The 23,542-nt window shown below is 39.7% G+C and overlaps 1 protein-coding gene across 4 annotated transcripts in view; it reads right to left on the minus strand.

Annotated features, from left to right (window-relative positions):
* Positions 1-23,542, minus strand: part of LOC141791930 (glutamate receptor 4) — a 220,000-nt gene that overhangs the window by 134,301 nt on the left and 62,157 nt on the right. The window lies entirely within an intron of this gene.

The following is a 23,542-nucleotide window of genomic DNA, read 5'->3' on the forward strand; positions in this document are numbered from 1 at the left end:
GGGAAGAGAAACAGACATAAACAATGTACATCATAGTTTGCACTCCTCTTCTGAGTCATTACCAATCCTTATTTTTAGATTTAGCATGACTAACACTTCCTGAGGATATAATTATGTCCATGTCTATCCCTGGTAAACACTCTGAAATAGGCTCGCAAACCAGACAACAACAACAACAATGAGGCTCTGTTTATCAACAGAATCAACATTTTTAGCATTTCAGGAAAACTCATCAGGGTACTCTACAAAAACTGGGCCTGGTACAGCTGATTTGACTCACTTTTAAGGAGACAGTTCAGGATGAATAGACCTAGTCTCTGTGACATCACTGGTCTGTTTCTGAAACAGAGCTTTGCAGCAATCTGAGCTATAGCTAAGCCCCGCCCACAAAATTGAATGAGCCAATCACAGTGCTTTTAGCCTTCCAATACACTTGGACATCCTCTGCCCATACATCCAATGAAATACATGGCAGAAGGTCGGTTTTGGTTCGGTTTTATGAGGTCTTTCTAGCAGCCCACCTCAAGGCCCATTGATTCCCAGTACAGCCAGATCCAGTTTAGAACAGAGCCTTTTGTCCATGCTCTGAGTTCATCTTGTATGTATTTTTCCCTGTTTCTATAAAGTCACAGCAGTCACTACGTTTGATTTTGAGTTTGTTGTGGATGTATAAGTCAACAGCAATGCTAGTGTAAAGGACACAGGAAAGTATGAGAGCAGTGACATTTGAAAAGGACAGATACATTTTAATACGGAGTACAAATGAGCAACAACAATCCAAATATGATCAATCTGAAAAAAAAAAATAGTAACAATAATAAATAATAATAATAAAAAAAATAAAAAAAAAACGGAAAACAATCTTAAACCTTAAAAGGGTTTTATTAGTTAATTAATTAATAATTATCAATTAATTAATCGCTAATGATCAATTAATCAATTGGCTCATAACTTAAGACTGGTTACTTTGAGATTTTGCTCTGATTGATAAGGGATAATGACGCAAACTGTCTCTGTATGTTAATAACTTTCTTCCAGCACCATCAGCAGAAACAGAAAACTCCACCATCATATCTCACAATCTACGTCATGTATCAGACGAAAAACGAAGCTGACATCAGAGTTCATGGACGACAAATCTCGGTGACTTGATCCTCTTGATATTTTCCTCCCACAGCCGTCAGCAAGTTGACATTTTTTGGGTCATATTAACAGATAAGTACTGGGGGAAATTGCCATGAAATCTGATACTGAAGTTATGTTCTTTCCCCCTTAGGTTGAGTTTTTCCCATGACGCAGAATTTATCTCAATTAGCTGACGAGCAGACTTTGGTGAACTGATTCTCTGACAGCACAGGGGCAAACATGAGTTAACCAATGCAGATTTATTAACAGAAAGTCCGTGGTTTCCATACATGTTTCTAAATGCACATTTATCCTCACCCTCCCATGATCCTTTGCCTGCTGAGCCACAGGGCAGAGCTTTCATAACAGGATTGGATCTGCTATCTGGGAACTACATGTAACAAACCTGTGAGTGCGTGAGAGAGTGTTAGCGCAGCCAACAAACGGCCATCACTGATCGTATCTGTGAGCCAACAATAATGCTCTGTGTCTTGTTTCAGAGCGGCAGTCAGCAGAGCTGTGGGACAAACACACCGCTTTTCTGGAGCACTTGTCACACACTCACACCCCGCAGGTGTAGAAATGTCACTGTATGCGCTGACAGTGGGAACAATAGGTGAGAGAAGCCGAGCGAGGTGCCCAGTCTCTCATAAATAAGGAGCAGAGACCCAGCAGAGACTCAGCCAGACACAACAGCTGACACCAGGTGCTCCCCTCTTTGTGTTCATGTGCATGAGCATTGGTGAAGGAAGGACTTCATGTTCAGTCATCTTTTTATGATTCCTCATGGTGGAGTTAGCTATAAGAATAAGTCACTTAGAGGTTGCGTCCATGTGATCTAAACCAAGGGGTCTCCAACCTGTGGCTCTGGAGCCTCATGTGGCAGTGGCTCTCTGTTGCTTTAAAAAAGTAGTATTGGAATAAAGAATTTTTATTTTTCTTACAGAGGGTGTTGATGATGAAAGACACTGACACGAAAAAAATCTTGCGTTAACATTTAGTTGAACTAAATCTTCATCCCATCTGTCAATAAAGCCTGCCACCGCTCTACTTCACCTCCTACAACATCAACAGCCCACCAGCTTTCCATGCACCTGTGGCTAACATTTCGACAAACTTTTGATATTTCAAAAAAACATTTTTTATTGATTTGCAATTTTTTGCAAAATTTAAGTCTTCAAAACTTTTTTTTCAAATTTAAGAATATTTTTTAAATTTGAAAAAAAAGTTTAATATTTTCAATCAAAAAATCATATTTTTAAATTTTACAAAATCTCATTTTTTAAAACTTTGAAAATGTATAAAAAAAAATTATGAAAACTTATCCAGGGACAATTGCTTAAATTTGAATTAACTTTGCATCAGCTTAAAAAACATGATTGATATGTGGCAAGAAATTAGCAAACAAAGAAGTTATAAGTTGAATGATATTATCCATATATGTAATTGAATTCAAGTATTCTTAAAAAAAAAGTGAAATTTAAGATCTTTTATTTTTTCTTAATCTTTTTTTTTAATTCTTCAAATTTTTGAAAACTCTAAAAAACTTGAAAATCTAAATTTTCTCACTTCAAAATTTTTCAAAACTTTTACAAATTGGTTAAGTTTCTAAAATTTTTGAATTTTTGCATATTTTATTGCATATTTGCAAATAATTTTCGAAATTTCTGTTTTTTTAATTTCAAGGTTTTTTTTTTAATTGAAATTTCTAGAAAAAAGTTGTTTTTTTTTGCAATTCTTTTTTTTCATTTTTATTTTTTTTAAAGACATCTCATAAACCATTTCAAAAATTCAAAAACTATTTGTTGAGACAATTATTTACTACATTTTATCGATGTTTAGAATTTTTCTATTGTTTTATTGTGAAGATAAAGTAGATTTTGTGGCTCCTGAATGACTTTAAACCAGGTGAGCTGAGGAGGAATGGCTGCTATGAAAGTAAAGGTTGCAGACCCCTGATCTAAATAATGTCATATCGGAGGCTGTGTGTTCTCATTTTATCCCGCAGTGGGGGATGGGATGCTGCTAGCATGTTAGCTAATGGTTTCTGACTCACTGGACGGTCAGAGAGCACAGTATGGGCCTGCGGGAAGAGCTGCACCACGAGGCCTCCACCTGCTCAGCTCAGCTCAGTCAGGTGGCTGCTGGTTCGCTGCTAGCCCAGGGGCCCAGCTCGGAGCTGCACCCTGGGGCCCTGCCCAGCTTTTCTCAGAGGAATATAATCGCTAATAGGATCTGTGCTAGGTCAAAGAAGAGCACACATGAGCGGACGCACATGTGCACATGCACAGTTAGACATCATAAGGTAAGGCGCTCAGAGCGAGGAAGCACACTGGTTGAGGAAACACACTGCTTCACTGATCTTTGAGACGACGGAGCCTCCTACTCTTAAACACACACACACACACACACATACGCAGGAAGAGGCAGACACACACACACATGCATGCAAACACACTAACAGAGCTGGGAGATTCTCGGTCTGAGGACAAAAGTTCTTTTTCGGCTGATGCTGTCAGAGCGACTCATCTTCAGAGGTGCACAGAGATCACTACACATCCACGCTAACACACACACATATACATGAAAAGAGAGTAAACACTGCTGGAATCAGATTAAGGCAACCAAACAGATTAATATTCATGAAATGCAGTGTGAGTGCATGTTTTTACAGGATGACAGGTTGAGGTACATCACAGCTCCGTGCTGGGAAAAAAGAGGAACAAGGAGGTGAAAGGGTTAAGGGCAGAGAGAGGACAGAACAGAGAGCCATGTCTCTGCAGCCAGAATACGCCAGGATCCAGACACACTTGTTACATCTCTCTGTGGCTGCAGCCTTCAGCCCCTCCGCCCTCCATGATTCAACCTCCCTCTCAGTCTGTGTGTTTAAATAACGCCACCGAGCACTTCTTTTTAAAGCGTATCAGTCCTATTGATCCAGGTCTAGAGCTAGAGAAGCTCCCTGCTCAAAAGGTAAAAAAGAGACCTGGTACAGGGATGATTACATTTACCGCCTTGATGCAGCAGTTCAACAAATATTCAGTCCATCCATCCTGACAACTAACACTTTGATAAAGGAGGCTAAGGAGCTGTAGGTTTTATATTTATATATATTTATAGTCCCTGAAAGATAAGTCCTTCACCAAGAATCCACTTTCAAATGGCCCCCACCCTTCATCTGACAATGCATTTTTTTTTTTGAAAGTTTCATTTATTTATTTTTTGTTACATTTTTTTCAATATGTAGAAAAAATTTCAAATTGTATAAATATTTTGCTTTTTTTTTTTTTTTAAGATTTTGACTTTTTTTTTTAATTGTTGTAAATTTTTGTAAGTTTTTGTATTTTTTTTTTTTATTTCTGTAAGTATTGGACAATTATTTGAATTCCATTTCTTGGACAGAAAAGTTAGCAATTTATTTGAATTTTTTAATATATTTTTTTAATTTGGTAAGACTTTGAAATTATATATATTTTTTAAACATTTTTTTAATTCATGAAATTTTGAACATTTTTGAAATTCAATTTTTTTTAACTTTTGCACATTTTTTAAAATTATTATTATTTTTTTACATATTTTTGAAATGGCATAAATTAAGGAAATTTATGACTGCAAATTTATACATTTTTTAATTATTTGCAAATTTATTTCGTTTATTTCATCATTTCATGTACAATTTTATAAACAGATGCAGATCCTGATCCTGCCATAAAAACATCCTGACATATTTCGACCATATCGCCCCCTAATGGAGAACATTTTCCTTGGTCAGAAGCAGAGTTTGCTGATAATTACGAAGCATGTTTTACTGCAGGAAACTGACCACTGATCATCTGGTAACAACAGACACCTGAGGGACAGGTGAAGTTTGATTTCATCAGTCTGTAATGATGGTTTATGAATGTTTGAACACACTGAGAGACTGATTTTTGCAGAAATCAATTCAGAAATAGATCATTCACATATTAACACCATGGTTAATAAATGTGTCAGTAAGAGCAGCTGGCTCTTGGTCATTTGGATGTTCCTGTCATGGATTAAAGTTTCAATTCTACTAATTTGATCCAGGGTGGGATTAACAATCTAATTCATGTTCTCCAGAAGATATAAACTCAAAACCTTAATTCTTGTCTTCTTTTAGTGTGTCTCAGTTTACATTCTGCTTTCATTAACAGTCCAACATTAAGATCCAGGTTCTTTCAAGTCAAGCAGACTTAACTGAGAGTCAGAGCAAAAAGCATCGGAGCAGCCAACGAGCTGAAGCCGTGGGTGTGTGTGTATGTGTATGTGTGTGTGTGTGTGGGTGTGTGTGTGTATGTGTACATGGTGATGAAGCGAGGTAAGTCAGAGAGCTCTGTGTCTTAAAAAAAAGAGACCAGGGGCAGAGAGAGGACAGCACAGAGTGATATCTCTGCAGCCATAACATCCCAGAACCCAGACACACTTGTTACGTCTCTCTGCCGCTGCAGCGTGATTCAACCTCCCTCCTCCGTCTCCGTGAATTATATCACGCTTCCACCGTCATTCATGAGCGAGGTACCATTAATCAGCTGGAATGGCCTCTGCTCCTTTTGTTTCAGGCATCGACGAATCTTTGTCCGGTAAAGTCTTATCAACGGGTCTACCTGTCCTCACACTTTGATGAAGAAGAAGAGCCCTCAGGTGTGGATGTTCATGGCTTCAAGTGGATAATTTATCAACCCTACAGTAATCCCAATCTTAATCTTAATCTAAAGATCCTCTTCTGGCCGATACATGACCTGACCAAATAAAACAAAAACCTCAGATATTGTGAAGCTAATTATTAGGGGCAGGCTTGGGGAGTAATGGATTGCATGTAACAGCGTTAGGTAATTAGGATACAAAAATCTGTAACTGTAATTCGTTACAGTACAGAAAAATATGCAATCAAATTACCAGTATATTTGATAAAAATGTGGATTATTTTACAGGATTACTTTTTAAAATCAAATGGGATATACTACAATGCAACAGACACATACACAGTGAGCATGCATGCGACATTTAACCTTTTAAGTTAAAGTTTTAAAAAATCATATATTTTGTCAACTTTGTAAAAAATATGGTTCAGTAAGAAAATACTTGGATAATATGGAATCAGTAGGTGCACTGCCTGAATTTGCTTCATAGTTTTAATTTTCTTTTTTCAGTTTCCAAAATTCAGTATGGAAACCTGATTTGATAGAAGTGTAAAAGAAGATTTTATCGTTTGTTTCTCTTAAAAAAAAAAAAAAAAGTACACAGAGCAGATGACACATCTTTTATACTCTCTTGTCTTTGTATGCATTTTTGGTATTGAAGTAATCTAAAAGTATTTAAAAGTAATCAGGTACATTACTTTAATATTGTACTGGATTACATTTTTGAAGTAACCCTCCCAACCCTGATTATGGATGAATATCAGCAAGAATCTCACGATACGATATGCATTGTGATACTTCGGTTGCGATACGATATCACAATATCACAATGTTGTGATATATAGCGATATTCTAGACAGTGAACTATTTGATTGAAAACATCTTTTCTATTTCATTGTGCTTTCAATAATGAACGTCAGATGCAGTGTTTCATACAAACTCTTGATTTAAAAACATGAAGTGTGCCAAGTTTGTCACCTAAACCTGTGGTCCTCAACCCCTGGGTTGTGGACCTGTACTGGTCCGTGGGTCAATTGGTGCTGGGCCACATATAAAAAATACTCAACTTACATTTTTTCTGTTTAATTTATTATCTGATTCTGATCAATGTTTTATTTTGAAGAATGACCAGATTCTCTCCGTCATACCCGTCTCATACCCATAATGACTCTACGGGTCATTCTTGATGCCAAACTCCCCCAAGCTAGCAGAATGGACAAAAATCAAATATCTTTGGAAAGTTTCTTTAGGCAGGGTTAAAGAGCCAGAGAGGAGACAGAAGAAGAGTCAGTCTGTGAAAATATTGTCCGACATTAAACTGGTCCATGGCACAAAACAGGTTGGGGACCGCTGAGTTAAACTACTGTGGCATTAAACTAATGTTTTAATGTTGGGTGAAAGTCGTGTTCAGTCGGTGAAAGTGATAAATGTCACTTGGCGTAACCCATAGACTGTATATAGAGTGGACAGCGTGGCTCTGCCATTTATTATTGTACGGTTTTGAAGCCAAAATTCCCCCGTCACAGGTGCAGCCATTGGCAGCAATTGCAGCCAGAGTCTGCGCAATAGAGACTGTGAGGGATTCTGGGAGAATCTGAGTGGAGCTGGGTGACAAAAATAATATATATATCTTTTTTTTGAGAGTCTAATCACTTCTTGACTCTACCTCCCAACATATTATACAATCCCCGAAAAACTACAGATGAACGTCAGTGTCAATCATCGTTGAGTGTGATGTAAAGCCTCGTTTTTAACCTCGTCAAACTAATGAAAACGAAACTTTTCAGAAAAAAGAGGACTTTAATACAAGACAGCCAAACAATATCTTCAAATCACCACAACAATCGGACCCGAGAAACATTTCTACCAGGAGTATTCATTTTTTAAAGTTTGACCACAGCCCATCTGGAATGACTGGGGAGATGGATTTTTTGACCTATACTGCAGCCAGCCACCAGGGGGAGCAGTTTGTGTGGAGACCTCACTTCAAGCTGAGCAAGCGACGTCCATTTTTTTTTACAGTCTATGGTGTAACCAAAGTTACTCATAAGAAAATCTAATGTTGCCCAAAATACGAATATGATTATTATTTTATCAGTCTGCTACGAAGTAAAAATTAAAGTTTAAATTATTTTAAACTGACTGACTCAAGACTAGAGAGAAAGAATTGATGTTTACGGCATCAAAACTCACATCATCAAGTTTAGGAATAAAATATTTTAAATAGACTTTGAGATTCTATTTATTATATAGTTTATGGGCAACAAACAGCAGAGTAGCTCTCCAGCGCCACCTACTGCAGTGGAGGTGCGGAAGACATAAAGTGCTTTCAACTCTCTTAAGATAAGAATTTTTAATTTCACAAAAATATTGATACTAAGAGTTGAAATATCAATATGTTATCACATTTTTTTCAGCTCCTCTGCTCTCTGTCTGCAGTGCACACCTGCTGGCTGCCTATCAGCTGTGTGGAGCACACCTGGGCTCAGTGTGCCCCGTGAATAAAAGCCAGAGCAGATGCCAGTCTTTGGCAGAGCCACTCTACCTCACATCCCTGCATTGTTCTTTGTTTTCCTTGTCTTTGTTTTTACGACACAACGTCCATACAGAGCATCTTTGGCCTCAAGTGCTTTTGATTTTGTCTCTTATATTGAAATAATTTCACTTCACAATAGTTTGAGCTGGTAGAAGAGTGTAAAGGGTCTTTCGGGTAAGTTTCCTCCATCCAACGAACATTTTTTATCTGCTCTGGCTCTTTTTTTTTTTTGCACTGAATGTTCGACTAAAGTAAAAGCTCAAATAAAGTGAAATCATTAGCATGCTGTTAGCTCCTCAGACATTTTCTCAGAGTGTTGATTCTTGCAGCCTCCAGAGACACTCCCTCCCATCTGTGAGTCTGTTAATATTAGGATTTTGTTATAACGGAGACTGGCAGCGGATATATGGGTTACAATTTTTAGACCTGCACTCAGTAATTAATATCTTTACACTGCTAATAGATCAAATGACTACGTGTAATGTGACAGTTGTTGCTTTGAGAGCCAAACCCACAGAGAATTAACACTGGCTCTGCCATTTTTAGCATCATTAAGCTTGTTTCCAGGTTCGCAGCAGCAGCAGCAGCAGAGTGATGAATTATATAAATGATGTTAGCTTCTCTCTGAGGTTTGTCAGGCGGTAAGGTGAAATGTGTTTAAAATGAAAACAATATTATGCTTTATATTAATTTCAGTGATGATATGAGTGGACACAGTAATATCAGTCACCTAATTTAAGTTTAAAGAACGTTGTGACAGAGGCATATGGCTGTTTAAAAGTCATTTTCTCCTCACTGCAACTGTTTCTGTGATCAGCATGGGCCCAGATTTTTTCCTTGCATGTTTTTGTTCTTCTAAGAGCAAAGGAAAAAGTTTTATTTTTTTCAATTCAAATATTTGACATTTTCAGAAAGTTACAGACACACATCAGAGGGTTAAAAAGCTAATGAACTATAAACTTACAAAGTTAAAATGTGTGAATTTATACGTTTTTGTTTTTCTGTATTTTTTTTACTTTTTTTTTGCAAAGCACTAAAGGAAATAATTATTTAGAGAACTACCAAATAAAACCTTTTTAAATCATTTTTGCTGTAAGTTCAAACTGCTTTATGTTGAATGCTCAGGTGCATGTGATCCACTTGAGTGGACATGTCGGTAATTAAAAAAAGAATAATATTGAAATAAAATAAAATAAAATAATATAAAATAAAATAAAATAAATAAATAAATAAATAAATAAATAAATAAATAAATAAAATTCACCTGATTTTTTTTAAATATATTATTTTTCATTTTATTTCATGCCCTGAGAAAAATGAAAAATACTCATTTTGTAAAAAAAAGCAATTTAAACACTTTTTTATTTTTTTTTACAAATCTTAAGTCTGACTTTTGGCACAAACTGTATGAAACGATCTTGGAATCATAATGCACATAAAATGAAGCTTTTTCAATAAATAAAAAATAAATGGAGCTTTTAAAATATCTGATAAAATTTATAGAGATAGAAATTACTTCAAAACTTTCTTAAACTCCTGTCCATGAACATTAACTACCATCTGTCTCCACAAAGGTCAGATCTACCATAGAGCTGTCGTAGGACTGCATTAAAGGTACAGTGTGTGGTATTTAGCAGATGGTAGTAAATGTTAAAATTTAATGTTAAAATTTTGGCCAATACTGATATATACTGATATCATTATTGGTAGAAATACAAAAACAAAAACAAAAAAACAAACTGAGATGATGTAATGAGGTAGTTCAGTGAGAAAGAGCGGCGCCATCGTAAGAACAGATGATCATGGAGAGGATCAAAGTATGGAGTGGCCGGGATGAACGCAATCAAAAAAGTATGTTTTGTTTGTTTTTCGGATCAAAAACAGGAAGAAAGGCATAAAAGAAGAGAGTCCACTCTTCTCCGGGAGTTTTGGTGTTTATATAGTCATAGAAAACAAGATTATTTTGGCAGCTAAAGAGTAAATATCAGCTGATATTGATATGTTAAAAAAATGACCATCATCAGCCAATACCGATATATCGTGCATCCCTAATTTAGAAGATTGCATATCTGAGCTTCAAGTCAAGCTACTGCAAGTGAACTTATTGCTTTTGTTTTTTTTGTTTTTTTATATAGAACAAGCTTTTTATATCAACATACTTGCAGGTTCCTGTCTATGGAAGCTGCCATCTTGCACCACAATGTATTTACAGCAGCACTGAAGGGACTAACTGGTAACGTATGAAAGGAATGGAGCCAGGATTTCAGTTCTGGGTGGCCCAGAAACATTTTTCCCTTAAGTTACAAAAGTTTGAAGATCATTAATTTAATTAATAAACAAACTTACAATTCATTTAAAGCAGATTTGGTTGCTTTTTTCACCTTTAATTGCATTTTTATAACTTTTTGGGCATCAGACACATCTACCTGCAGTGGCTTTACATGGTACTGACCAAAGAGTGGCGCTCTAACCCACCCACAGTAGGCTGCACCGCTAAGGTTTATTTTAACTGTCTGATCCCCCCACATGAAGCTGAATGTTTCGTAACTTATTTTTTTTTCCAATAGGCATAAAAACATGGCTCATTTACAAAAACAGATCATCTGAAATTATAGACTGATCAAAAAATACTACTAATAAAATTTTTTTAAAGTGGGCCTGGGACCTCTGGGTCCACCCATAATGCCACCCCTGGTGTATGACCTTTTATATTTAGTGAGTCGCTGCAACAGAGAGAGATAAAAGAGGAGTGTTTCTTCTGTGAAACAGAATTTGTATTGATTGATGGTCAAGACTCAGGATCTTCATTATAATTCATCACAGGAGCTTTTTGTCCTTGAAGGCCACCGTCGCTCCATTATCAGGAATCTGACACTTAATATTCTTGTTTCTTCGCTGCATTTTGAATCACGCAGGTTAAATGCTACCTAACAGTGCGCTTATCAGGAAAGTCTGCGACATTAAAAATCAATGATATTCATGGAATAATCAAGTTTTTCATCTGTACTCCTGGGAACGTGGTCCTGCTCCCCCGCTTGTTGTTGTCACACAGCTGACATGTCCTGTCCTGCCGCTACCTTGCACTAACCGCTGTAGAGATATTCGTCCTATTTTTAGAAAGCGCTGAAAGCAGCTCAGACAAGCAGAAAATATCAAAAAGCACACAATATATTTGCAGAGTTCCCCAGCACAGGGATAGGACATGGAGGAGGTGGAGGATGGGTGGAGGATAGGGGGAGGATGGGGGAGGATGGGGGAGGGCAGGCAGTTATGTAGAACTTAAAGTAAGCGTCAACTTGGATTGCCAGGGAATGCCCGGAGGAGCTTCCATCTCCATCCCTCCCTCCCTCCGCTGCCTTTCATCAAAAAGAGGAGAAAGGAGGAGAAACTGCCTCAGCGGCTTTATGTAAATTCTGCATATATTAGTGGTTTATGTAAATCTGCTTGGGTTCTTATGGATTTACATTACAGACACTAACAAGTTGTGCAATGAGATGAGAAAGCCAATACAATGTGGTTACAAGGTCATCATCTCAGTGACAACAGACGCATCCAGAGGAGAGTCACTCCGCTGAAGTCTGAGTGTGAAAATGTACGCCTGTACTCCACTCTGCGCTCCTCTATTTTCCTATTTGTTATTTTTGTATCAGCTTATGTCAAACAGACTGAAAAACTGGTCCCAAATGTTTGATTTTCCCTAAGTCCCCGTGAAAGAAACTGGGCCCGTCCACACGAGACTTTGGACAATCATCAAAAAGAGGAAACATGTTTTTACAAATCTCCAGAGCTGCAGAACCAGCGCTGAAAAAAAGAACTGAGGGAAATGAATTCAGAGAAGCAAATGTGCAAGAAAGGTGATTAAACTAGTAATGAAATGTTTGCACCCTTGGGCGGCAAATATAGAAGGTCACGTAGAAGAAGACGTAGACCAACAATGACCTTCAGGCAGCGCTGCTCAAACAAACACTTTTATACACACACATACATAAAAGCGTACACATTAAGCAAAGTGCATACAGAGGGTTTATAGACAGGCTTAATGGAAAGATACGAAAAAGGCAGGAAGTGCAAAACACATTTCATCCTGAATCAGAAAGAGCCGCAGCCACAGACTGAAAATGCAAGATGAATTTCATGACTGCTGCCGTATACGACACTTAATGGTTGGTATATTTACTCAGAGCTGCATCAGTAAAACAAGAGCAAAGACAGAAGTTAGGTGTGAAGTAACCACTAATTCACACATACAGCATCTGTGCCACGCAGCACAGCGTCCACAGCAGCTGGATATCTGAGATGTGCTGTGCCATATAGAGTTATGAAGTTTTTCACCTGCAAGATGAACTTTTCCTCATCCAAAACATCAGATTTCCTCTGGATCTGACCTGCTGATGACTTCTGGTCAGGTGGCAGTGACACAGTTTTGATAAACAAGGATGAGATTTACCATCGGGAGCCAGAACATGGTGCTTTTTTTTAAAAAATGACCAGATACTCTGATCGTTTTCGTGTCTGATTTCCTGTTTGATACAATGTCCCCTGCAGAGATTGACGCGTTTTTGCAGCGTTCTCCTGCAAAAATAGACTAGCCATTGGACCGCGGCACGTTTCTAAGTGTTGATCACACAAACAATAACTGTGATATGTTTCTGTGATCAAAGTTGAAACTCTTATGCAAAACCAAAATTTATAACCATGCATGCTAACAGCTAGCATTTCAATGCAATTTCCCATATATGTTAGAAATTAAGCTACTGCTTTTTTTCCTGCATGTTTTTTGGTCCCTTGTCCCTTTTTTTTGTCGATGTTTGTTTTATTGTATCTTTTTAATTAATCTCATTTTTAATTGAATTTTAATTGTTTTCTATAACTTGTTTTGTCTGTAAAGCACTTTGAATTGCATTGCTGAAATGTGCTATAGAAATAAACTTGCCTTGCCTTGTACATTTCTTTTTGCGCGCTCAATTCTTAAAGAAAAACTCCAAGCAGAAACTCCTGAATCAGAGTTTTCATGGTAAACTTTTATCAATCTGCTAGGTCGAGATAGGCAAACCATTCAACGTAATGTAACGAGTGGACAAGGGAATCGGGGAAAAGGGAAAATAAAGGCTGATGGTGTTGATGGACTGAAACATTTCTAATGGATTCTTGCCAGGAACTGGTTTTCGATATCATCCCTGAGCCAGACAGACATAAATTAACTTTACAGTTTTATGGATTTATTCTAACTTCAGGTGTGTGTTGCCAGGGCGTAGCCGAGTCATCTATAAACCATAATCCAGTCAGGATCACTCTTGTGTTCGCCTTTTCAAATAGGGATGTCCCGATCCGATACACTGATCAGTGTCAATGTGGCTTTTTTTGGAAGATCAGACAGTATCAGATTTTGTTACGTGATCGAGGCCGATCCAGTTTTCATGTGTTTTCATCACCGTCATGCTTTATAGCTGCTGTAAATCAAACCTCGTTGCAAACATGTCCACTGTGTGGGACTACTTTTCTTTGGAAAGCAACGATAGTAAAACAGCGTCTTGCAACATTTGTAAAGTGAGTGTTCCTCAAGGAGGTACCAACAGGGCTCACTTTGATACAACAAATATGATTCATCATTTACAACAGAATCACCAAACAGAGTACGGGATTTGTCAGAGAAAGGTTGTGGTATCGGCAAAAAATAACGGGATCTGGAGTCAAAAAATCTGTATTGGGACATCCCTACTTTGAAATGCAAAGCTTGATGTGGGGAGAGCACACTTCTTTCATTCTTCGGTTCTTAAAAAACTAGGCAGGGAGGGCAGCAGCAAAGACTACCAGAGGTACAGAACAGAGCAAGCATCAGTATAAACAAATAAGACAGTGATGAAATCAGACACAGCACTGAAGGAGGAGGTGGGTTGGGAAAGTGTAGTGATGTTCATGAATGCAACACATAACCGGGGACGCATGGGTAGGACGTCACGTGAGAGAATGGGTGATCAACTGTGAGAACGCAGCCCGGACGGTTGTAACAGTTCTGAGAGTTAATAATAAAACTACGTTGAAACCAAGTAACGACTAACTGGTGATTAACGTGACATGGTGTCAAAAGTGACGGACTGAACGCCGAGGACAGATGGCGAAGTTTGGTCCACCGGAGCCGTTTGACTTCTCACAGCCGACGGAGTGGCCCGTCTGGAGGCGCCGGTTCGACAGATTCCGAGTGGCCTCAAAGCTCGACAAAGAGAGCGGGGAAGTACAAATTAACTCACTTTTATGCGCCTTGGGGAGAGAGGCTGAGCCCATCTACGAGTCTTTTGTGTATGATGGAGATGGAGATCATCCGGGGTATGATTACGCGACCGTTCTTACAAAGTTTGACGAACACTTTGTGCCGCGACGGAATATCATCCACGACCGTGCTTGTTTCCACAAGCGGTCACAAAAGCCCGGGGAAACCGTTGAAGCTTTCGTGAGGAGCCTATACGAGCTGGCCGAACACTGTGAGTTCGGCATAAGCAAAGATGAACACATAAGAGACAGAAACGTCATTGGCATACTGGACAATGATATTTCTCAGAAACTGCAGCTCGAGCCTGATCTCACTCTGGAGAAAGCTATACAGTTAGCGCGGCAAAGTGAGCAGATTAAAAAACACAATGTCGACATGCGGGCCGACTCAGCACTCAATGCAGTCAGATGCAAAGCACAGCAACATCCAGCTGGAAGAGGGAGTAGCCAGGCAAAAAAAAGGAAATCATATGGACAGAAACATTTCCTGTAACCTGAATTTACAAAACTATTAAGGTCAAGGACTCATCACCTAATTTTCAAATATCTTTAGTATATCTCATTTTTGCTCTATCCAGGTGTTGTTGAAATCTTTTTTTATGTATGTTATGCAAGTTGAGTGGCAGCAAAACCACCATCAGTCATTCCTACACCTAGAATGATGGTGTCTCTGAAAATATAAGAGGGGTTTTCATTGGAAAATAAGAGAAACTATGGTAACTAGGGATGAGCAATAAGGGCCAATAAATATATCTTGATTTTTTTTTTTTTATTTTCTCATAATGATATTCTGACGATATTGAACAAAAAACTACTTGCCTGCCTATAGCAACTTAACAAGTGTTTCCCCTACCATTGTATAGGAGGGGCCAGATCCCAGCAGAAGTAATTAAAAGTTACCTCTCCCATAAATCAGGTCTATACCTTGTTTTATTATTATTTAAGAGACTAAACAGCCTTATGTTATTTAACTACTTTAAATAATGGAATGTCATTTGTACATCGTCATATTCACATTTCTCCTCGCGTTGTTTCGGGCACAGTGAAGTTCCAACCCGACATGTTCACAGACACACAAACACATGCACATTTATACACACAGACAAGATCATTCTGTATAGCTGACAGAGAGCTGGAAAACCACCACAAGAAAATTCTCCCAATGCCTTCTCTGTGAAGATACAACAGTAATACGGGATAATGTAAAATTGGACATCTTTAAAGCAACATTTTGGATAATATCGTACTTGATATATCACCCACCCCTAATCATAACATATTTTTATTTACACCAATGTCTGCTTCAATCCATGACTGTATTATTCCAGAGATGAAGACAGTGACTGACTCTCAACAACAGCTTTATTTATCAGTTCAATGCTCCAATATGAAGAAAAGCTGAGAGGTCAAAGGAAAAACACAGAGAGGAAGAGACTGAGCCAAGAAACCACAGGAGAGAAAGGTGAGAGGAGAGGAGAGGAGAGGAGAGGAGAGGAGAGGAGAGGAGAGGAGAGGAGAGGAGAGGAGAGGAGAGGAGAGGAGAGGAAGTGGTGATTGAGTGACGGCGCCTGGAAAGCATGCCTCTATTTAAACACCGCCACAACTCAAACCCAGATGGGCGGGTTAATGAGGAGAGAGTCATGCCTGAACACGACGCCACGGTGTTGGGCTGCACCGACAGGGAGCCCTGAAAGACCCAACAGAGTGTGTGAGTGTGAGTGTGAGTGTGAGTGTGTGTGTGAGCAGCGTTTACAGTATGCCGCGTGCGAGGAAGGACTGAAGATTGGAGCTAAAAACTCCATCACTAGCAAACACCATCTGTGTGTTCAGAGGAGCGTGGACAACCAATCTCTTCTCTCACACACACACACTCACACACTCACACACACACCAGCATATAGAGACTCTGTAACCAGGTCTTTAGGAGTTATCACTGAAAACAGGAACTATTCGCCGTCGTCCCCAGCCTCCTCTTCGGCTCCAGCGTACACGTGCTCACGCTCGCAGCTCCATTTGACTTTCACCATTACCGTCGTGAAATATGCAGCGAATGTAAAGTTACCCAGCATGCATTATTAAAATGAGACCATAAATAATCCAGACCTTGTGTTGCATTTACACGCCTCACGACACAACACAGATTGTTTTCTCAGACCAGATTGCGGCGCAATCAAGAGGCGAGCATTCGACTTGAAAATGCCAGAGTTGTGACATCACAGCGTTTGAAAAACTGCAGCACACACGGTTTTGAGTGACAGACACCTCAGAAACAGATTGCTTCACAGGATTTAAAGCTTTTATTCTGGGCTTGTTTCATCCTCTTCTCTTTTTATATCCAGGAAAGCACAAATATCTTCCTGAGGTTTGAAAAGCTGCAGCATCCGTAGAGAAGTCTTTTGGGATTTGAGAGGCACTGTACGTGTTCCTGGAAAGAGCACGGCAATTTCTAACGAGATTCAAACACACTGAGCTGATATCTGTGATCAGGAGATTGACAGGCAGGATTGAGCTGTGTCAGCAGAGATGAAGGTGTTGAGGAGCTGAGGTTGAAGTCAAAGCTTTACCACCTATTTCTGCTCCTGAGTTTGTCTGGAGATCCTACATGTAACCATGGCTGCATTGTTTACATGTAAAATCAGCTGTTAGCAGCCTGTAGCCTGTCAATGCTAACTGGTGCAAGGCCGGATGTTTCCCCACAAGCTGAGGAGGAGCTAAGAAGTGACAACATGGACCTGTCCTTCCATCCATCATTACTGGGAATGTAAGATTTATCTCCAATAAGATGGACGAGCTAGCTGTGCTAACCCAGCAACAGAGGGAATACCAGAGGGCAGAGTAGCATCATGCTATTCAGCGACATGGCTAAAAGAGCTAACACTAGACACCAACGCCACATCGGAAGAGCTTCACCTGCTGTGAGCAGACAGGATCCAGGAGACAGAGACTGAACAGACTGCTGAAGAAGCTCAGTCCTGGACCCTGTGGAGGTGGAGGCTGGCTGACTGGACTGAGTAGAGCCATCTGGTGTGTGTTGGGGCCGCCCCTCTGAATGTCAACCTTTGGAGTATATTTGAGGCATGTCTAAATGGAAGGAGACCTCTGATTAGAACCAGGGCCCACTGGAGGGATTATGTCTCCCAGTGTTCCCTGGGGGAGTGTGAAAATGTCCCAGAGGGCGGGAATGTCTGGGTCAACTTGCTCATCCTGCTGCCAGCACAACCTGAGTCTGGGTTAGCAGGAGAAAGAGACTGAATGGGTGGATTGTTGGAAGGAAAGATGGGCAGATAGATTTGCTTTACTTGTTACAGCAATTCAGACCACATTTTTGTCTTTGAATAACTTGAAATAAGACACTTTTCTGAACCGAAAACTTGAATGTGGCTTACATCAAGTGTAATAAGACAATTTTAATCAAAATCAGACAAAAACACCTGATAAGATTTTAGTGTTTTGCATTGCATCATTCATTTGGTTTCAATGGAGCTTGAGTATTTCTGCGTGCAAACAGAGCGTTGTAAGACCACAGACTGCAAAACCACCTGCAAGGGAAGTGGATAAATATAATATTTTGTTTGTTACACTGGCAATGGACAACTTTGGGACTGTTTTGGACTTCTTGGACACCACTTCATCTTGAACAGTGTGTCCCGCTTACTCCATAATGTGCTGGTGGGCCACAGGAGCACTTTCAGACTGAGACTGATCCCACCCAGGTGGACCACTACAGGAAATCATTCCTGCCTGTGTCCATCAGACTGTACAACTCCTCACTCTGCGAGTCTCCTAGGCTGTTTTCGAATTCGCCTACTACATACTGCTTATTAAAGTAGTATGTAGTAGGCACTGCCTACTACATACTACTTCCATAAGCAGTATGTAGTATGACTGTTCGGTTGGGTTAATTTTTGTAGTATGCTACGCTGGTTTTCAGTTGGAAGAAACGGAAGTTGGCTACGGCTGACTTTTTTTCCCCAAAAAACTTTATTGAAAATGTACAAAATAAACAAACCATGAGTAACTTATCTGCAAATATTTTGCCAGAGAGAGCATTTTATATCAACTTTCAGTGGTGGAGATGATGAGGATTTAAAGATAAAAAAAGAAATGGCTCTTACATTTATATTCCTCTGCTACTCCAGTTGTTGTTGCTCCGCCCTCCGCCATTTTCACTTCTGATATGGGACCAGGCGCGTTGCATTGTGGGTAACAGAAGGCGAAGCAGACTGGTCCGATGCATACTGTGGATTTTTCCCGATTCAGTACGTCATCCGGGTGTTTTTCTCATACTACAACTCTGACATTTGTTCGCATACTGCATACTGCATACTGCATACTGCATACTACATTTTGGTCGAATCAGTAGGCACTGCTAGTTTAGTATGCGAATTCGAAAACGGCCCTAGTTTCACTCTGGACTCACTGCTTTAAAGATGCTATGAGGAGGATCTGTTTTGATTGCACTCCCTCGCCACCTTGAGGCCTGGAGTCTCCAGACACCATTATTAATTACTTTTAGTGGGGTGTGTTTGTTTTGGAATTAAATGGAGATCGGATAGAAACAAATTTTCTTTGTTCAAGACAACTCTTTACAAGGCGCCAAGGTAAGGTATTTATCAGTACAGTTACGTAGCACTACGGATTGAAATGATGACATCTAGATCAAATCAGAAGACATTAAACAAATGTTGTAGCAGCCGGCTATATGTTAGCCTGGTGCTCTGATGTAGGCTAACATGACAAGAAGTAAACACTATCAATTTGTAAGTAGTTAAGTAGCTGCTTATAACTAGCGCAGCTGGCAGCCCAGTGCTGTGAGACGTGTCTGTACTGTGTAACATTAGTGAATCCTGGTTATGTCCTGCCAGCTCGAGCTAAAGGCTAAAGGCTAATTAGGTTTTAACTCGTGCTCTGTCTTATCTTTCTTCTGCTCTTCTGTCCTTTTTCTGTCTGACAGTTAGGCTCCAATGTCCTCCATCACTACAACATCATAGAGACCTCGGCGTGCCGAAAATCAATCCGGTCCTGGACGACCTGACCTGAGCTGAGAAGTAGCTTTAAAATAACCTGTAACCTGCAATATTGACGCTGATTATCTCATTTTAAAGTGTGGATTAGGGTCAGGCAGATATCTAGAAGGGAGACTTTTTCAAGATCACTTTCAAACTCCTCACAGCCTCTTTAAGCTCAAGGCGCAATAATTACCTGCTGTGCAATAAACATATTTAAAGTATATGTTCAATAATTCATAACTTGGGTTCCTATTTAGCACCATATTCTCAGCAAAGACTCATATTTTATAGCTGTATCCAATTCCAATCTCACACTTCCATTTTTTTTCACTTTCTTATATTTGTATATTCTGTAATTTCTTAAATCTTATAATTTCTTATTTTGTCCTACTTATTTCTCACTTTTTGAAGGAGTAGCAGTAACTAAAAACAATTTCCACTTGGGTATTAATAAAGTATTTCTGAAAAGAGACTTTACTGCACACAGCGAGTGTTTATCATTGTAAAGAAAAAGGTGTAAGTTGTTTAAGCTGAAGTCATCTTCACACATTGCCAAACACTAAATAAAGCTGTATCTGTGACCCCGTTCAGCATCCTTTGAAGGACCCAGTCAATGAGAGTCCTGCCCTTCAGCTTCATCACATATTTAATGTACTTTGTCATTAAAAGTTGAAATTCAATGGCCTTGTGTTTTATAACATTTGAATTCGAAGCTGTTCCTCTGAGATGAAGCAAATAATTCATATTTAATGGTGTATTACTGAGCTGCTTGAAAGGCAAACGTCTCTATTGATATGGAAGAAGTAATCCTAGTTTGTGTTGGGTTTGAAGGACACACCTGATGACTCCTGTGAGGCTTTGTCTGTAATTTGAAGGAGACTTTGAAATGTGTCTTTGCTGTGATGCAGAATGTGAAATCAAGGATGCATCTCCATTTTCAGGATCCTATACGAGGACAAAAGCACACAGATGGCCCACATGCACCTATAGGTGGGCTGTGTACATCCTCACGTGTGGGCTGTGCATAAAACACACACTCAGCTGCTGCTTTGATCGTCTTTGCTCTGAAAGTCATGACTGCATGAATTTCAGATGAATCTGCAGAGGTTTGCTCTGCACTCGCAGAACAAAACATTTCTGCTGTAGCTTTGGGGCTACAGCTGAGACCCGAGAGGCTGTTTTTTTTATTATTTTAAAGTTAGTGTTTGCTCTGAAACTGGATGCACAGTTTAAAATAAGCTGGAGTACTCTGACTGCTGCGATGTCCATTATGATAGCAATGGGGGAAAATGTGTTGTGTTTGTTTATGCTCAGTAGAATCAATTAAATTCAATCTATATTTCGCAGCCAGACAGAGCCGATAAAAGATACAATATTTGATGGAAAATGTAGCGAAAAAGGCCAATGAAATGCTGCTGATTCCTCCTTAATGAGAGGCAATTTCTGCAGAAATGGGACGATAGGACAGAACAAGACACCATGGAGAGTAATTTATCCCTTTAACGCGATGTTAGAGGCTTTGTTTAGACTCTATCAGTCAGGATAAGGTCAACATTTGTGCGACTGTTTCCAGCAGGCGTCCTTCATACCCCCCTGTTGGTATTAGGAAAATGTACTGTCAGGATGCTCTCAAGCTTGGAAAAATCGCATTGATCCACTGCAGAGGCAATTTAAGCAGTGCACAGTTGTACAGCAGGGACCGAGCTGTGTAAAGGATCTTTTTTCTGTCCAACATATTTCACAGAGATGGAGTTGGATGCTGCGAGGATAACATTACTACCTGCAGCAGGACAGTCTCACAGTACACTTTGTACCTGTGGAAGGGGCACCTGGTAAGCTGTCACCTTCCATCCTCACGGGAACGTGCGGCTCGGCTCCAAACCAGATACTGTATCTACCTCCAAACTCCATCTGTTATCCCCTGGTGTGCTCTCTTCTTTGTCTTTCTCCATCACTCCAGCGCTGTGGCTGTAAACACGTCTGTTCCCAGCAGCCCATCCCTTTTTCTTTGCTCTGCATTTGTTCTGCCACTGATGTGGTTTCTCCCTCACAGTGAAGAGGAGACACGGTGAAAGAAGCTCTGCTCCTGTTACACTCCAGTAAAGCTCAGTACAGTACATCGGTCCGGCCTCTGTGTTTAATTGCTTTTCTCTTCCAAGAAGCGTCCCCGCTGGCCAAAGGCTTGAAAATTCATCCATCAGATGATTGGGGTGAGACTAATAAAGTGCCACTGTAGTATTCTGCTCTGAACTTTTCGGAAATAATCTGCTGCCATGAAATCATCCACTGCCCATCTCCGGCTTGATGACACTGAACCGGTGCCCAGGAGCCAAAAGGCAGCCAGTTCATGGCAGTCCAAAAGAGACAATAATGACCCAGCTACACAGTCCAAATCAAATGATGGAGTTAGGTTTGGCTGGGGAAAAATTCAGGAAATGATTCATTTTCCCGACCAGGAAAGTGACCCTGAGTGGAATATTTGCTTTCATCAAAAACATATGAATAAAAACGTAACACAGAGAAAGAGGGTGAAAGCACATACACAGGAACAGCTAGCTCTAACGGCTAACTCTGAGTCACGGCGTAGAAACAGATCATATTCTAATCAGCAGTGATTTTACGCCTGCGTCTCACAGTCTGCTTGCTTGAGTGTCACTGGAAGCCACTAAAGTCTAAATCGCTCCAGTTTGACACTCAGCATCGCAGCCAGCAGCGTTTTTATGTGCTGTTAATGTGAGCGCTGGGCATAGACGATCAAAAAATGGACGACTCAGCAGTCATACAGAAGTGATGCCAAAACAAACCAGCTCCTCTGGCTGACTGGCTGCTGTTTGGGTCCTAAAGTCTACTTTCTTCCATCTAGCATCTCCCCAGCAGGAGTTTTTTGGTATCAGTTGGTCATTTATCAGTTTCTTTATCTTTCCTGTGGTGTTCCTCAGGGTTCTGTTTTGGGTCCTATTATATTTGCTTTGCTTTGCTTTATTTGGCCTCATTTTTGGCTGTGATCCTGTACTTTCCAAGGTTTCTCAGTGTATTGGTTTCCCCTCTTTTGCTGTCCAGACTAATTTCGGAAAGCTTGGGGTCATATTCCATGAGTCCATGTTCGTCGATCGCAACATAAAAGTTATCTCAGTAACGATTCTTCCCTTTATGAAACATTTCTAAACTCAGGTCCGTCATATCCTGAACTGGAAGTGATTATTCATGTCTTTGTTTCATTTGCCTGGATTAATGTAATTCGCTTCAGTTAGTCCAGAATGCCGCTGCAGGGCTCCTGACCGAGTCCAGCCAGCCGCCACTTTTAGCCTCCTACACCGGCCTCCAGTCAGATTAAGGACTCATTTCAGGGTTCTTGTCTTTGTATACAGAGCTCTGCATGGTCAAACTCCTGGTTATATCGCTGAGGTCTTCTGACCAGGGCTTGGTGGTTGGACTGAAGGAGACCATACTTTTGAAATGGTGGCTCTGGGGTCATTTTTTAAGCTTTCAAAGACCAAGGCCTGGACAAATTAATTTTTGATTATTCTATCCTTTCTGTCTTTTATTCCTCTTTTATTCTTTTCTTGTGCTGTTATGATCTTTTTCTATATTTTTCTGTGAAGCACCTTGTGATTTTGTTCTATGAAAGCTGCTATATTAAATAAAATCTACTTACATACTTAAGTCAAACTAGGAAACTACAACAAGTCTATCCTCTGGCATGACAAATTTAACTTAATGTGCAAGTGTGCATTTGTCTTTTGCCTCATTGAAAATAAACACATAAATAAACTACACATAAAGAGCACTGAGTAAGAGCAGCTCTTTCTAACAATGAAATCAAGAGGAAGTTTCACTCTAACTCCAGAGGTTAGCTTTAAATGCTAAATGTGTTCCCCTCACGCAACAACTGTCATCAAAGCAACATTTTATAACAACTACTCCCATCTCACTACTCTCAGATA

This window comes from Halichoeres trimaculatus, unplaced genomic scaffold, assembly GCF_033239565.1.
Source record: "Halichoeres trimaculatus isolate MK-OKI-2021-1 unplaced genomic scaffold, fHalTri1.1 fHalTri1_scaffold_6, whole genome shotgun sequence".
NCBI classification, from domain to species: Eukaryota; Metazoa; Chordata; class Actinopteri; order Labriformes; family Labridae; genus Halichoeres; species Halichoeres trimaculatus.